This window comes from Panthera pardus, unplaced genomic scaffold (genome assembly GCF_024362965.1).
Source record: "Panthera pardus isolate Hobbes unplaced genomic scaffold, ASM2436296v1 HiC_scaffold_20, whole genome shotgun sequence".
NCBI classification, from domain to species: domain Eukaryota; kingdom Metazoa; phylum Chordata; class Mammalia; order Carnivora; family Felidae; genus Panthera; species Panthera pardus.
In genome coordinates this window covers 72,854,375-72,869,301 of record NW_026526766.1, presented here as the reverse complement: position 1 = coordinate 72,869,301, position 14,927 = coordinate 72,854,375, and positions in this window count along the sequence as shown.

The window sequence follows — 14,927 nt, the reverse complement described above, 5'->3', positions numbered from 1 at the left end:
TGCCCTCGGCTTTTAAATGTGGCTGTTCTTTTTCTATCTTTTCCAATCTGATAAGCAAAAAAGCAACACACAGTTTTAATTTTAACTTGTATTTCTTTGATTACTAGGGTGGTAAACTTTTTTCTTATTGGTATCTCTGTTTGTGTATTGTCTGCCCGTTTTATCCATCCAATTTTTCGAGGTGCAGGGAATTTTCTGGGGGATGAGTGACCTTTAACAGTATTTCATTTTTTTAATGTTTATTTATTTTTAAGAGAGAGAGAGTGCAAGTGGGGGAGGTGTAGAGAGAGAGAGGGAGACACAGAATCCAAAGCAGGCTCCAGGTTCTGAGCTGTCAGCACAGAGCCTGACGCAGGGCTCAAACCCATCAACCATGAGATCATGACCTGAGCTGAAGTCAGACGCTTAACTAACTGAGCCACCCAGGCGCCCTCATTTTTAAATACACAGTTGTCCAGTGGGAAAAAGGAAACCTCAGAGAAATCTTACCAGAGACAGTAGTAGAGGACTTGAGCCTGGAGTGTGACCTCAGTTCAAATCCTGAGCCAGCAAGTATTGGCTTTGGGACCTCAGGCAAAAGGTATTGTGTTTCTGAGCCTCAGTTTCCTGGTCAATAAAATGAAAATAATGACAGAATCTATGTCATAGGGATGTTCTAAGGCTTAAATGAAGCCTCGTGTATTAAATTTTCAGTACAGAACCTGGTTATGGGAGCTTGCTCAATAAATGGTAGCCCTTGTCGTCATTAGCACAGATATTTCTGGAGAGGAAGCAGATCGCCAAAGGTCAAGACACTTGCTCAGGGTCAGGCAGTTTGTAAGAGCCTCAGTCTGAAGGATAGTGGGGGTTAGAGGGGCGTCAGGGATCAGGTCAGCCTCAGGGAAAGAATATGGGACTGACATCATGAGGGGGTCTGGGAGGGAGCCCTGCTGAGGGGAATGCTCTGGTCCATGGAGGAAGCTCATGGATATTCTTGAAGCATCTGGGTCGCAAGAGCTTGGGAGGGATTTGGAGATTTGGGTGTAATTTTTCACCTCCCTGGGCCTCACCTGGGAAACAGGAGTAAGAAGACTTGACCTTCACGCAAGCAGGCTCTCTCATGCGTTCCCTTAGCCCACGCCTCCATCCCCCCGTAGAAGAACTGACAACACAGCTTTATTCATTTGCCTGTTTTTGTTGGCTTTGTCACAATCCAGTGACCTTCACACTTAGTTCTAACTTCCTCATGTGTGTTATGGCTATAACACTCTAGCCCTGAAGTTCTAAAGTGCCCCTTTTCTTTCTGAGCCACCAGAGACTCCCCTCCTCCAGACCCCGGGCAGAGAATCTGGTGCCAACCACAGAACCCCAGCTCATAAGATCCCACCACAGCCAGTCAAGCCTTGGTCCACAGCCAAGAGATCATTTCTGGATTCTGTATTTTGACAGTCCTCTCCTCCTGAGGAACAACAAAGATTCTGCCCTTGTCTTTTCCAGCACATACCTAGAGCCCCCAGACAGAATCCTCAGTCAGGAAAGATGACGCTGCCTCGGATGTCACAGAGATCTGCGAGGGGCCCCTCCAACGGCAGCACTCAGCTCATGTGTGGTCAGTTGGTGGAGGGGAAATCTAACCAGTCATCTCTCCTTCTGACACTCAGTAGAGGAACTTGAGGCCTCGCGAGAAAACTGCGTGCATAAAATGTTACTCCTGCAGCATATCTGGCCTCACTGTGCAGGTAAGGCTGTGGGACCCCAAGGGTGCCACCCTCCATCTCTGGGCCCCAGTGAGGGGCGGAATGGATGACCTTTAACTTCCCCTTCACATGCTGACGATCTGCGGTTAGAAGTGAGCGTGAGGTTGGAAGCCTCGCTTTATGACTAGGACTTTTTTGTAAAGTAGGCACCACACTCAGTGTGTGGCTTGAACTCACAGCCCAGAGATCAAGAGGTGAATGCTCTGCCGACTGAGCCAGCCAGGCGCCCCTGTGGCTAGGACTTTTGTATGTTTTCCATGTTGCCCGCATTCAACTAGCCTCCTCTGTTCTCCCCAAACCCTGTTATTTTATGTTTATGCCGTGACTAGCATTATGTATCTGCCATGTGCGACACAGGAAGAGTAGGACATTCGAGGTTGGCCAGTGGGGCGACAGAACATGTGTGCACATGCGTGTGTGTGTGTGTGTGTGTGTGTGTGACTCTGTTGGTGAGACTGGAGAAAGCAGGATCCAGGCTAGAACAAGCCAAAGGCTATGTTTTAAGTCAGGAATTGATTTGGGGACAAAAGAGAGGCAGCGAAGGGTTTTTCGTGTATGCTTTTCTCGCTGCATTTCCCCCTTGTCTTTCCCGAATGTCACTCTCCTGGTGAGGCCTACCCTGACCACCCTGTTTAAAACTGCCATCCCTCTTGGATTCCCTGTCCTGCTTCCTCTGCTCTGTGTCCCCTTAGTACTTACCACCTTGTGACATACTATTTAATTTGGTCATTCATTCCTTCTTTCTCTCTGCTCAAATAGATCAAGGAGAACAGGGATTTATTATTTTTTTAATGTTTATTTATTTTTGAGAGAGAGAGAGAGAGAGAGAGCACAAGTGAGGGAGGGGCAGAGAGAAAGGGAGACACAGAATCCGAAGCAGGCTCCAGGCTCTGAGCTGTCAGCACAGAGCCCGACACGGGGCTCAAACCCACAAACCGTGAGATCATGACCTGAGCCAAAGTTGGTGGCTTAACAGACTGAGCCACCCAGGTGCCCCAGAACAGGGATTTCTGTCTTTTTGTTCAGGAAGGTACTCCTGGTTACTAAGTAACATAGGTCATGTCACCAAGCAGACTATTAATAAATATTCATTGAACAAACGAATGAATCCCGGCAGGTAGATGGTTTGTGCTTCATTGCATCAGAGGAAGGAAGTGGTAGAAACCCAAGCAACCTGTGAGACATGACAGTTTCATTTGTCACGAGCATCTTGGCAGGTTTGGGCAGCTTTTGGCAGGGCAAGACAGGCCAAGGAGGAAGGAAGGGGGGAGGTGGTGACAGCTAATGGGTATGGCGTTTCTTCTGAGTGATAAAAATACTCTGAAATTAGATAGTTGTGATGGTTGCACCAGTCTGCGACTATGTTAAAATTGTACACCTTATCGTATGTGAATTATATCTCAAGAAAGTTGTTATTTTTTTTTTAAGGCACTGAAGATTTTATATATTAGGTCTTTCACTTTCAGAGCTCTGAGTTACCAAGTTAGAAAACAAAAAGAAAAATGTGAGGGGTGCCTGGGTGGCTCAGTTGGTTGAGCGTCTTCCTTCGGCTCAGGTCATGATCTCACGTTTCATGGGTTCAAGCCCTGCGTTGGGCTTGGTGCTGTCCACCCAGAGCCTGCTTCAGATCCTCTCTTCCTCTCTCTCTGCCCCTCCCCTGCTTACGTTCTCTTTCTCTCAAAAATAAACCTTTCAAAATAAACAAGCAAACATTAAATTAATTAATTAATTAAATAAAATCTGAATTCTCTGAGGCCACCGTGTTGTGAGGAAGCCCAAGCCGTATGGAGAGTCTCCGCATAAATGCTCGGGCTGGTGGTGCGCTTGTCTCCCAATGTCACCTGGCATCAGACGAGTGAAGCTGTCTTTGATCCCGCCCCGTTGAGCTTTCAGATGACTCTGGCCTCCACAGACATCTTGGTGAAATTGCATAAGAGACTTCAAGCAAGAGCTGTCCAGCCAAGTCCTTCTTGAATTCCCACAAGATCTCGGGCAAAATAAAATGGTTGTTTTAAACTGCTAAATTCGGGGATAATCTGGTAAACATTAAAAGAGCCGGAATGTTTATAATCCAGCTGATTTCTTCTTCTTCTCTTGGATTCATTTTACAGGAGGTGAGGTGAAACTCAGGGTGGGGAATGTTCTTAACATTTTCTTTTTCTGAAGGTTTTTTTAAAAAAGTGACCATTTGTTTACTAATGTATCCTCCCTCCACACAGAGGCTTTGAAGCAGCTCACAGACAATCAAGAAAAGATAAAAAAATAAGTGAGGGAGGGGCGCCTGGTGGCTCAGTCGGTTAAGCGGCCGACTTCGGCTCAGGTCCTGATCTCTCGATTCTTGGGTTTGAGCCTTGCATCAGGCTCTGTGCTGACAGCTCAGAGCCTGGAGCCTGCTTCGGGTTCTGTGTCTCCCTCTCTCTCTGCCCCTCCCTGCTCATGCTCTGTCTCTCTCTCTCAAAAACAAATAAACATTAAAAAAAAATTTTTTTTAAATAAGTGAGGGGAAAATTTGCAATGATCAGGGAACCAAAGTGATGAAGTTACTCAGAAGAGCCCCTGGAGAGAGTGACTCTAGCACTGAATGCACAGAGAGTGCTCGCCACCGGGCAGCTGTGACCGGGTCGTGGTGTGGGGTTTCCAGGCCCTGCACGGGCCTCTCCCAGCAAGGACTCTCAGGGCACATGAGGGAATGTGCTAGGAGGAGTCACCTGTGGGCATCTGTGCATTGTCTTCAACCCTGGGGCTTTGTCCTTCCTGGAGGCTGTGAACTTTGGCTCTGGACCTGGATGTTCTTAAGAATGATGGTCAGAGCCCAAGTTCCTCCCTGCTTGAGACATCTGTCTGCACCGGCTCTGTCACCGCCAGGACTCTGAGCTTCTTCCGGAACATGACCCTGCTCATCCTGGGTTGTTGAGCACGCAGAGGGCAGCTCCTGGGGGTTCCTGTAGTCTGTTTCCAAGTTCTCAGGGAGCCAGGACTGTGCTGTCTCTCTTTCTCCCTGCTGGGGAACTTCCCACACTGCATTCCAGGCCTCTGCTCCCCCACGGTCCAGTAAAGATCCCCAAGGAATGCAGGGTGCACGTAAGTGCCTCTGGCCTCCCCATCCATCTCCTTCCTGATCCAAAACCTGCTAGGATGAAGGACAGCATGGGCCGGCCAGCCTACCGTGAAGGGGATATTAGTTTCCTATGGCTACTATTAAAAAAATTACCCCCAGTTTGGTGGCTTAAAAACAACGCACATTTACTCTCTCACAGTTCTGGGAGTCGGAAGCCTGAAAACCAGATTCACCGGGATGAAATTAAGGTATCACTCCTTCCGGAAGTTCTAGGGAAGAGTCCCTTCCTTGTCCTTCCCAGCTTCTGGAGCTGGCTCCTGCATTCCTTGCCTTGGGGGAACCTTCCACCATCTCCAAATCCCGAAGGATTGCAACTTCAAATCTCTCTTTAAATCTCACATTGCCTTCTCTCTTGTGTGTCCAGTCTCCTTCTCCTTACTTCTAGAGGACATAGTTTGCAATTATATTTAGGATATATCCAGATAATCTAGGATAATCTCCCCATCTCAAGATCCTTGATTTAATACTGTGTGCAAGTCTCGTTTGCCAGATAAGGTAACATTCACAGGGGCCAGGAGTTAAGACCTGGATACATTTTAGGACCATTATTCAGCCTAACAGAGGGAACATCAACATTTGTGACTTTACTGCCTGTCTAGAAGGGCCTTCAGCCGGGGGTGCCTGGGTGGCTCATTTGGTTAAGTGTCTGACTTCAGCTCAGGTCATGATCTTGCTGTTTGTGGTTTCGAGCCCCACGTTGGGCTCTGTGTTGACAGTTTAGAGCCTGGAGCCTGCTTCGGATTCTGTGTCTCCCTCTCTCTCTGCCCCTCCCCCTCTCACGTTCTCTCTCTCAAAAATAAATACACACACACACACACACACACACACACACACACACATAATTTAGAAGGGCCTTCAGCCAAACCAGAGCAAGCAACAGGATGACAGAAGGATGAAAAGGAAAAGACTGGTTTCTTTGGCCTCATTGGCAGGGGCGGTTCTGTGCTGACTCCTTCATTCTCGAGGCCAGGGCCGAGGAGGGGAGCAGCACCACGAATTCTCAGGCACAGGCTCCCTGCTGGACTTCATGGGGACTCTGACCTGAGTTGTCCTGACAGGCTCCTTCCATACCCGCCGTGGGGTTGTCCACCTCAGCTGCAGAAGACTCCCAGGCCTGGCATGCCTGCCTCCTGCAGGAAGAGGGGGGGCTTCGAGCACTTCCCCTCGGAGCTTCATGGAGCTCGCAGGGCCAGCCCCTCGGACTGTCCCCGCACATGCAGGATCCAAAGGTCTGAAAGACAGAGCTGTCCACATCCCGCTCAGCTGTTGACAGCAGATACACAATACTTTTTTAAAAAATTGTGGTAGGGGCGCCTGGGTGGCTCGGTCGGTTGAGCGTCTGACTTCGGCTCGGGTCATGATCTCGCGGTTCGTGAGTTCAAGCCCCGTGTCAGGCTCTGTGCTGACAGCTCGGAGCCTGGAGCCTGTTTCTGATTCTGTGTCTCCCTCTCTCTCTCTGACCCTCCCCCGTTCATGCTCTGTCTCTCTCTGTCTCAAAAATAAATAAATGTTAAAAAAAAAATTGTGGTAAGATAGACATAACATAAAATTTGCCGACTTAACGATATTTACGGGTTAAGCACATTCACACTGTTGTGCAACCAATCTCCAGAACGTTGCACCTTGCAAAACTGAAACTCTCTCTGTTAAACAACTCCCCATTCCCTCCCCCACTACTCTCCCCCCCCCCCCACCTTCAGCTTCCGGTAACCACCATTCTATTTGCTGTTTCTAGGAGTCCAACTACTCTCAATATGACATATAAGTGGGGTCACACAGTGCCTGTCTTTTTTGTGACTGGCTTATTTCACTTGACATAATGTTCTCCAGCTTTACCCATGTTGTAGCATATATGAGGATTTCCTTCCATTTTAAGGCTGAATATATTCCACTGTATGTAGAGATCACATTTTGTTCATCTATTCATCTGTCTGTGGACGCTTGGGTTGTTTCCACCTCTTGGCTATTGTGAACAATGCTGCTTTGAATGTGGCTATACAAACACAAATACTTTTTGTCATTTATTTATTTATTAAATTTTTTTTGAGACAGAGAGAGAGGCAGAGGGAGAGAGAGAGAGAGAGAGAGAGACAGAGCACAAGTGGGGGAGGGGCAGAGAGAGAATGAGGCAGAATCCGAAGCAGGCTCCAAGCTCTGAGCAGTCAGCAAAGAACCCTACGAGGGGCTCGAACTCACAAACCGTGAGATCGTGACCTGAGGCGAAGTTAGACACTTAACGGACCCAGCCACTCAGGCGCCCCCACAAATACTTTTTAAAAGTAAGTGCTTTCCAAGAGTCTTGACCCTGCACCGCCAGTTCTTATGGAAAGAAACTGTGAACTGACCCCATCTCTCTTTCCCTACGGAGGGCCCATGCTGGGTGCAGAGTCCTGAACGTGTCCCTGAAAATCTTAACTAGATCCCTACTGCACAGTATTCCCTAATTCCTTAATCTTGGGCAGAGCAGGCTCCAGCTTGTGTATGGAAATTTTCCTCTTGGTTTTCTCCCCCTGGTAAGAAAGGAAAAAACGGATGTTCATCCCCAGCAGCCTTAAAACAAGCCAGACAGGAACATCTTGGGATGTCCACTTGTTCAGCTACTGTGTGTATTTTGGCCCTTAGTGGATCATGAATCAAATGATCACTTGATACTGGAGGAAGGACCCCTTGCAAAAACCATTTGGATTTATTTACCTTATCTCTGGGAGTATAGTAAAGCACTCATTTGAAACAGATGAAATTGCTGACGTTTTATCACTCTTAACTCCCCTCACCGGCAATTTCACACAACAGGTCAAGCAACAGCTGGGCCAATGGCTTGGATCTGGCAGGGAAGGGAGTCAGTGGCAGACAAACCCGTTGGCTCTGACTTTGGAGGAGACCAAACTGGTTATGCTTGGAGAGTAAAGGTTGTTTTTCTGCCTTGGGGGTGGGGATGGAGGTGGGGGTGGGAGACACTGTAGAGTCAGAGCTCTGGTCACAGTCTGAGGCATCAGTGGTTAAATTATATACATACTCATCAGGAAATGTCTTCGAGACATAGCTCTATCCCTTCAGGTCTTTCTGGAGAGGGAAGGTGAGACCCCAGTAGCCCATCAGTGGTCCAGGAGGAACCCCTTCTTACCATGTCTGTTCTGAGCAGCCTCCACTCTAAGAGGCAGCATGCCAGACCTCCACTCTGCACCTGCTGACTGGGGGGGAGGGGAGGCTGGACAATTAGTGCCGTTTCTATCTTCCTTTGGTTGATATTCCCTACATATAAACACATAAAAAGGGATTCTTTCTTTTTAAAAAAAAATTTTAAGTTTATTTTGAGAGAGACAGAGACAGAGAAGGAGCAGAGGAAGGAGCAGAGAGAAAAAGAGGGAGACAGAGAATTCCAGGCAGGTTCCATGCTCCTGGCGCAGGGCCTGATGTGGGGCTTGAACTCATGAAACCACAAGATCATGATCTGAACCGAAATCCAGTCAGACGCTTCACCCACTGAGCCAGCCAGGTGCCCCTAAAAAGGGATTAATATTAAGGAATGCTTCATTCAGCCAACCAAAAGATGGGTGTAAATTTGGCAGTAAATAACGGAAGCCCCCACAGTGACTCAGAGGCAAACCCGAAGGACCAGATGAGCAGCTCACATTTTATTTGTTCGCTCAACAGACACATCGCACTGTTTGTGCCTCGGATACTGCAGACAAAGAACCACCTGGAGGTTTATCAGTCAGCAAGGTTCTTTGCTTTGAGTACACAGGGGTCCAGGGGGCTCTCTCCCACACATGCCAAATGTCCCCTTCTGACAAATCACAAGCGATGGGCAGGGAGAGGTCGACCACAAAGCATTGTGGATGAGGGGCCACCTGTGTGTATATGAGGAACGGACGTGTGCGTGGTGGGTGTGTGTGCAACTGTGCACGTGTGTTTGGAGGCTGTATGTATGGTTCTGCATTTGGGAGTCAGAATGAGCGGTGAGTCTGGGTTTGTGTGAGCTGTCACGTGACGTGGGACTGTGGCTGAGTGTTGGAATGGGGTGTGTGTGTGTGTGTGAGTGTGCACATAGAGGTCTACGTGAGTGTGGCACTTCCGATGAAGAGGGAGAGAGGAATGGGCAGTGCTCACCGTCGGCCATGAGAAAACCCCCGGGAGGTAAATGTGGGACACAAATGCTGCAGAGATGATCCATGTCCCCAGTCCCTTGCTTGGCAAACCTGGGGGCTCCCTGCCTTCAGCTGGAGTCAGGGCTGATTTACTAAGCGCTTTAGTAGACCCAGGGCTAGTCTATCTGGGTCCTACTCTCAGCCAGCTCGAGAAATTCTCCTCCCGTTTCTTTGTGCCCTGAGACACCCTCCTCCACAGACCCCTGTCTGGTTTGCAGAGGGGCAGATGAAGTTGTCACCTTCCAGAAAGCTGTCAACACATGTTTCTGTATAAATGGACTGAGCACAAGAACCAGATAAGGTGGGGGGGGGGGGGTGACCTAGCCTGTCTCTCTAGTCACTGAGAGGTCGCCATTTCCAAAAAACAAAAAACACACAAACAAAACCCCAAAAAACAAAAAAACTGGAATCGGAGCTCGAGCAAATTCAAAGGAGCAAGGATATAGGTCTTCTTCCTTCAGAGGTAAACAGTAGTGGACATCCCCTGCTGGACTGAGACTCAGGAGGCCCGACTCCAGACTGTGCTGTCTATTGCCCTAAAAGCTGAAGAAGGTCATTTCCCTCCTCAGGGACTCTATGGAGGGATAAAGATAATCTATAACACAGAATCTCTAAATTGTCTTCTTTGTCAAAGTTGTTAGTAAATAGTATTGTAATGATCCGTCAGCTTGTCTGTCTCCCCCACTAGAATGTGTTACAGACTGAAGGTTTGTGTCCCCTCCTTCACTCACGCAATTCACATGTCGAAGCTCTGATTCCCTGCGTGATGGCATTGGGAGGCGAGGCCTCTGGGAGATAACTAGGTTTAAATGGGGTTATGAGGGTAAAGCCGCACAATGGGATTAGTGTCCTTATGAAAGAAAGAAAGACCAGATCTCGACCTCTCTCTGCCCTGTGAGGACACAGTGGGAAGGCAGCTTTCTGCAAATCGGGAAGGGGGCTCTCCCCAGGAAGGGAATCTGCGGGCACTTTGACCTTGGACTCCCCAGTCTCTGAAACTGTGAGGACAGATATCTGTTGTTCAAGCCACCCAGTCTATGGTATTCTTTTATAGCAGCCTGAGCTGCGTAATACAAATGCGGGGTTTTCTCCTGAATTTCCAGGGCCTGCCCGAATTTCTGGCATATATAAAAGATGACGGTAACAATCTAACAGCGATATCTAACAGTTACCGAGCATTTACTGCGTACCTGATTCTATGTTAACCACTCCACGTGGATTATTTTTTCTAATCAGCACAAAAACCGATGGCATGAATGTTGTGCTCATCCCCATCTTTTTAGAGAGGCCACGTAGCTTGCTCAGGGTACACAGTTGGTAAAGGACAGACCCTAAGCAGTCTGATTCCAGAGGCCCCCCCTATGGGCCTATGTCTTGCTTGGTTCTGTGTTCCCAATCCACTACGTCTAGATGTTTCCAGACATGCGGTTAGGTGCTTGCTCAATGCTAGGTTGACTGAATAACAAAAGGCCAAGCATCGTTTCTGAAAATGTTCCAAAAGTGACCACAAAATCAATATGTATAAAACCACTGATGTATAGAACCATATATGCAGAAGAAAATGTGTGTGTGAATAGAGTTATGGGAAAAACACTTTTTCCTAAAGTGACTCTCACCTTTCCCTCAATTTTGACATAAAAAAAAATTGTTTTAATGTTTATTTATTTTTGAGAGAGAGAGAGTGAGAGAGCGCATGTGAGGAGGGGAGGGGCAGAGAGAGAGAGAGAGAGAGAGAGAGAGAGAGAGAGAGACAGAATCCGAAGCAGGTTCCAGGCTCCAAGCTGTCAGCACCAAGACTGATGCGGGGCTCAAACTCACAAGCTGTGAAATCATGACCTGAGCTGAAGTCAGACGCTTAACTGACTGAGCCACCTGGGCACCCTGCCTCAATTTTGACTTCAAAATGATGCAAAACTTAACAATGTATTATTAACGTGTTCACTTAGTGAGACACAGTATACACTTCAGTGAATTTTGACAAATGTATACACCTGTAAAACCATTACTCCAAGCAAGATATAAACTTTTCCATCATCCTAAAAAGTTACCTTGTGTCAGGGCGCCTGGGTGGCTCAGTTGGTTAAGCAGCTGACTCGATTTTGGCTCAGGTCATGGTCTCACAGTTCACGTGTTCAAGTCCCATGCTCTCTCTCAAAAATTAATAAATAAGACTTAAAAAAAAAAACAGTTACCTTGTGCCACCTTCTAGTGAATTCTTCCCACCACCCACCCCACTTGCCCTCTACAACTGTTTTGAGTTTTACCACTATAATTTATCTTGTCTGTTCTAGAACGTCATCTAAATAGAATCATGTAGTGAACATTCTTGTGTCTGTCTCCTTTTGGTAAATCTAAGGCATCTGAGATTCATCCCTGTCGTTGTTTGTAGTTCATTCTTTGTATGGCTGAGTAGCATATATCCAACTGTGTGGATATATTATTTCCTGTCAATCCGTATTTGGGTTGTACGTGAACTCTCACGGGCAAGTAATTTTGTGGACATATGCTTTCATTTTCCTTGGCTAAATATCTAGGAGTGGAATTGGTGTGCCAGGCTGTTTTCTTTCATACCCAGAGATCCTTTGTAATTGTTAGGAAAAAAAAATGTCCCCCCAGAAATATGGCCGCTTAAAAGGGCATGTCTTCATTCTAGGGTCCCGGGGATTTCAAATGTTTTGTCTTCCCCTCACCGGGTATGTTGAGGGGCTCTGTCCCAACACTAGGCAGTACCTTCAGGGTTCAGAGTACGCATAGAAAAAACAGAACAAAGGAAGAGTGTGACAGCACAGAACTGTATGCAGCGTCTCAGCGCGTTTACGGTTTGAGCAGATCGATGGAAGGCGCTAGCAGCCCTTGGTCAGTGCACTCCTTTGGCGCAGAGGCTTGGACGGCACTCAGCGGGAAGTCGGACGGCAGTTTGGGCCTTGTCCGAGCCAGCCGTGTCCCGGCGGGGTGACCTTATAAGAAGTTGCGCAACCATCTCTGCGTCTCGCTTTCTAGCTCGTAGGCCCGGTGAAGTGAAGACAGACATTCTCCGCACCCTGCACGGGGATGAGCAAGGATACGATCTGCCTGAGTCTGACCTTGATAAACGGTAAAGCGCTGTGCAATGTGAGATAGCGTCACGTGGAGAGAGGCGGGAACACACGCAGAGATTGTTTTGTGCTCTGATGATGGCACTCAGGGCCACGAGGACTCAGCTGCCCCGTTTCCAGGGACTTCGGGCAAGGTCAGGCGCACAGGGACAATAACTCTTTGTGAGCTGCCAGCTGGCCCCGGGTGTCCCTCTCCATTGCATTCATCTCGGCAGGGCAGGCAGGGTGGGTGGGTGGAGGGGACTGTCAGGCTCTTTATTCCTTTACACCTGCAAGAGAATCATTCCCCAAATCGCAGCCCCCTCCACACCCTCCGCACGCTGTCTTGTCAACTCTCTCACTGATCGTTCTCAGCCCACCACTGCAGATGACAAAGGGTGAATGTTTCTTGAAAAGTCTGTTTAGGGTAGTTCTAGCCACAGACGTCATGGATACATTTTGAATGGAGATGAACGGCGAGTGCAGGCAGCGTCACATAAGAGCTGTACTTGTTGGGAACTTTCCTCTAAGTGCGAAGTGCTCACCGCGTGAGGTGGGGGCACCACTGTCAGAGTTTATAGATGAGGAAGCGGAGGCACAGTTTAAGGGGAAGAACAGAGGTCCAGGAGTCTTGGAACCCGAGGGGCCCCTTGCTGTCACCATCAGAGCTACTGCCTGGCCCACCATCTTGGTTCCTTATCAGTAAAGTAACAGCGGGGATTATCTCCCTTTCATCTCTGACATCTTTCCCAGCACTAACATCCTGTGCGTCCGCGTCTGACTCTGGCTGAGTCCGACGGTGTCTCCGAAACCGTTCTCTCCTCTGCAAAATGGGGAGAACCATCGCCCCCTGACTGGTCTTCCTCTCAGAGCTGTGTGACAGTGGCTGTGTGAAGAGCTGAGATGCCCACTATGTGTCTCTGTTGTCCCCTCGAGGCCCCCTGAGCTGCTAGGAAATGGTGGGAACCTCTGACGAGCGAGCGGGGAGATCAGGCCCTCCCCTCCAGCTCCCGCCTTCACTTAGAATGGAGAGGACAGAAGAAACAACAGAGGTTATGGGACGCTTTTGGCCCGACAGCGCCCTGGGGTCATCTTGTTTAATACTTTCCATTTGATAGAAGAAAAAAAACGGATGCCAGCAAGGGTAGTGCTTTCTCCAAGGACCCCTAGAGAGCAGGGAAGAGCTGAGGCTGCACTCTGGCTCACTGGTTCCAGCTCAGTTCCTCTGCAGGACGTCAAGAGGCTCAGCGTGCAGAAGAGAATGCTGCATCTCTGGGCCCCATTCTGCCCTGGGCCCCATTCTCTGCCTGGGTTTGATTCCTGTCCAGCCACGTTACAAGTAATTAATAGTCACATGTAGCTAGAGGCTACCTTACTAGACAGACAATTGTGGCTCCAGAAAAGAGAGGCTGTTTTATTTATTTGAGAAAGAGACAGGGAGAGAAAACCAGCGGGGGAGGAGCATAGGGGTGGGACAGGGGATCCGAAGCCGTCTCTGTGCTGACAGCAGAGAGCGCGGCGCGGGGCTCCAACTCATGAACCGGGAGATCATGCCCTGTGCCTAAGTCTGATGCTTAACCCACGGAGCCACCCAAGCATTCCAAAGAGAGGCTGTTTTAATGGGGATTGGCCACTGGGTGGCGCTGGTGTTCATTTTGATCAGCGCTCGGGGAGAAGTCTTGAGAGCAAGGTAACTGATTACCCCTGTCCTTGCCTCACTCCACTCCCACTTCAGAAGACCTTTCTCAAAGAACCGCAGCTTGGCCGAGACACAGACTTCCTGAGAGAGGTAGGCGATATCTCATCTCCCCAAAGGCAGAGGGGCTTTGGCGCAGATCAGACGAGCCAGATGGTGGGTTAGAGGTACCACCTGGAGTGGAGTGCCCTCCAGTCCTGTTGGGCTTCCAGGTTACACAGGGAAAGGTGTTATCTTACGGTGCCCAGGGGAAACGTTTGCGGAACTTTACAAAGGAGTTTGGATACCCAAGCAGATGTTATCAAAGCTTTATTAAGAAAAGGCAGATTTTACACACCTGTGACCCATTTCTTAAGAAAAAAACACAAACATTTGAAGAGAGCCCTGACGTGAAATAATCTGATAGGAAATTCTAGATAACCACGAGTTCTCTGGAATTTTAGCCACAAGGCTCCTTCTTGTGCAAGGCTTGCAGATAAGCTTTAATCTATTCTTTGCTCTCTGAAAGAGGAGTACAGAAAGTCATTGCCAATGTATCTTGCATCTAACAAGACTAGGCCTACAAACGAAGCTTGCCCAGTTTCACCCTAGGGCAGAGTAGTCCATAGGAATTTCGTTATTCTCATACTGAAAAAAAAAAACCCAGTAAATGTGTCGTGAGTCAGGGTAATTATACCCATTTCACAGACTGCGTAGGAAATGTGAATGGAGTGGAAGTGTTGCAACAAAGGACATGGCCCAGTACTGGGCCTGCATTCTGCATTCTGATCTATTGGGAATAGTCTCCTAAGCTTCTTACCTTTCAGACACTGATCTAGCATGAGATCTGAATCTCCCAAGGATACCACAGTGGGGGCCATACCCTACGTCTATATTTTGAGAAGGTTGAGAGACGCCCATTTCTCCATTCCTGTACCATTTAGGGATTATACAGAATGACCTACCACCGTGTGCGAAAGAAAGCAGTATAAATTCCTACCACTTGCACTATGATCCTTCTCTGAGCTTCTCAAATTTGCTGGGAGACCCCAGTCAAGCTGGGTTCTCTCTAAGGGGGCATTTTCCTCAAGTGTGACCTTCTAGGTGGGCCCAGGGCAGGAGTGCAGCAGAAGGAGGGGGCAGTGCTGGCCAGGGATCTAGGATCAGTCTTGCCAA